This window comes from Mizuhopecten yessoensis, unplaced genomic scaffold (genome assembly GCF_002113885.1).
Source record: "Mizuhopecten yessoensis strain PY_sf001 unplaced genomic scaffold, ASM211388v2 scaffold3271, whole genome shotgun sequence".
NCBI lineage: Eukaryota > Metazoa > Mollusca > Bivalvia > Pectinida > Pectinidae > Mizuhopecten > Mizuhopecten yessoensis.
In genome coordinates, this window is record NW_018404961.1 from 115,407 (window position 1) to 117,375 (window position 1,969).

General features: G+C 34.6%; 1 long non-coding RNA gene across 1 annotated transcript in view; it reads right to left on the bottom strand.

Moving 5' to 3' along the window:
• LOC110447275 overlaps positions 1-1,244 on the bottom strand; it is a 30,365-nt gene extending 29,121 nt beyond the window's left edge. The window contains exon 1 of the long non-coding RNA XR_002462576.1: positions 1,167-1,244. This is a non-coding gene — a long non-coding RNA (uncharacterized LOC110447275). The remainder of the gene's footprint in view (positions 1-1,166) is intronic.
• Positions 1,245-1,969: the final 725 nt, after the last annotated feature.

Genomic DNA, 1,969 nt, shown 5'->3' on the forward strand with positions numbered 1-1,969 from the left:
CTTGACTTTCCAATGCAACAGGTTTAGGTCAGGCCAGGTCAACAACATCACACAAGTAAAGGTCATACCTAATGCATCAATATCTTAGGAGATTTCAAAAGATTAGTAAAAATAGTGCTTTTGACCAAGTAAGAGCTGACATCAGCATCAACATCTAACAATAAAAAGGCAGCTGATCAACGGTGTTAGCTTGACTGGAAATGGGTTCCCAGCAGAAGAACCCGGGTGTATATTGTCATAAGTGGAGATACAGGAATAGATAGGAAAGGGACTTTAATATTGCATGTGCACTAATGACATGAACTGGTACCGTGCAGGAACCTGTTTATGAACTTTGAACCGAACTGTTGCATAGGAACCTGTGTGTGGAAATTCACTTAAAGTAATTTTGGCAAAATAAATGATAATACGAAAAGACCATGGAAAAAGGTCATTTTAATTTTGAAATATTTTTTTAATCAATACTTTCCGACAGATCACTGATTAAACACACACAATAAGCAACAACATATTACCAAAGTGTCAACAGAATCATAATTCTTACCAAAAAATGATAAACCAGGGGTAGACAAATTAAAGTTTCACATGGAGACCCTTGAAAGGAGAATAATACTATTTATTTAAGAAGGGAAAGCGTCTCTAACAACAACCGCCATGTTCGATCGGTCCATTTATAAAAACGTCAGGTTTTCACATCAAATTATCAGGTAGTGACAACAAAACAACAAGGCAATCTGATGAGAATTATTAAACATTATATCGACCTTTATGTCACACAAAGACCTACCATATGTGACTGCGAGATCATGATTGTAGTCGTAGCAAAAGAACAGATGAGACATTTATTAAATCCGAATTTATATAATATGATGTGATAAACAGTTCAGGTTCATTTAAAATATACATTTTGTAAAAAAAGCTGCATGATGGTAATGTCGTAACAAATAAAATCAACACAATCAGTAGATATACCACCACAAGAGTATCAAAACAGTGTGTATCACAGAGGCCCAAGACAGGGAAAGGTGGTATAACTCTAACAAATAACCGGTCTGGTTTGTTAAAACATTTTTTTTTTAAGTTTTATTATTTAAAGTGGTTTAGTGTCCCTGCTGAAATTACCTTGATAACGGAAAATGATTAAAAAAAATCCAGCTTATACGTACCTTAAGTCTACACGGTGACCACAGACACTCTGTTTTCTTTTACATTCGGGTTTTCATAGTGCGACACACACGGGTAGCTTAATTCTTCAGATTGACCCTGTACAACAAATGCATTTAAGCCAGTGCTCGTTGGTGACCATGATACAAAGATAATCGAAGTATAAACAGACCTCCCGATTGGTCTGCTTTCCTCCAACATCAAACCATGAGTTATATGGCTGACATTCCAATGCGCCGACTCACAAAACAGATACAAAGCCAAATCCTGTGACATATCATCAGATCAATCGATTTGAGATAAACTTTTACAACAGAGGTGATATTAACAAAGTAGGATTTCTATACTCCCGTGTATTTAGGAATTCAAGGATGTACTGACCGCAAAATACAAACTGATAAGATAAATTGTGACTCAAACGCAGTAGATACCGCGCACTTATTGCAAACAGAAATAAGAATGAAACACAATTCAAACATTGTTTTATGTTTAAGATTGTTAATGATTAGTTGAACAACGTTTTTGGATCAAATACCTAAATCAAACAAAAAGCGGCACGGGTCATATAAACAAAAATGACGATTGGGACATTTTATCTTTAATAATGATATAGCTATATTATAATAATGCACTGTCTTTCAGCGTCATATTAAGTTGTCATTACGACATAAAACCTTTTTTTCGAACGAGATAACTAATCCTTTCAGTTAATAGTTTAAGTCGGTTTTACAACTTAAATTATTCTTCCATGTACAAACAGTTAGAATAGTCTTTGGAATTTGAAGCATCTACTGCAATAGAAAAA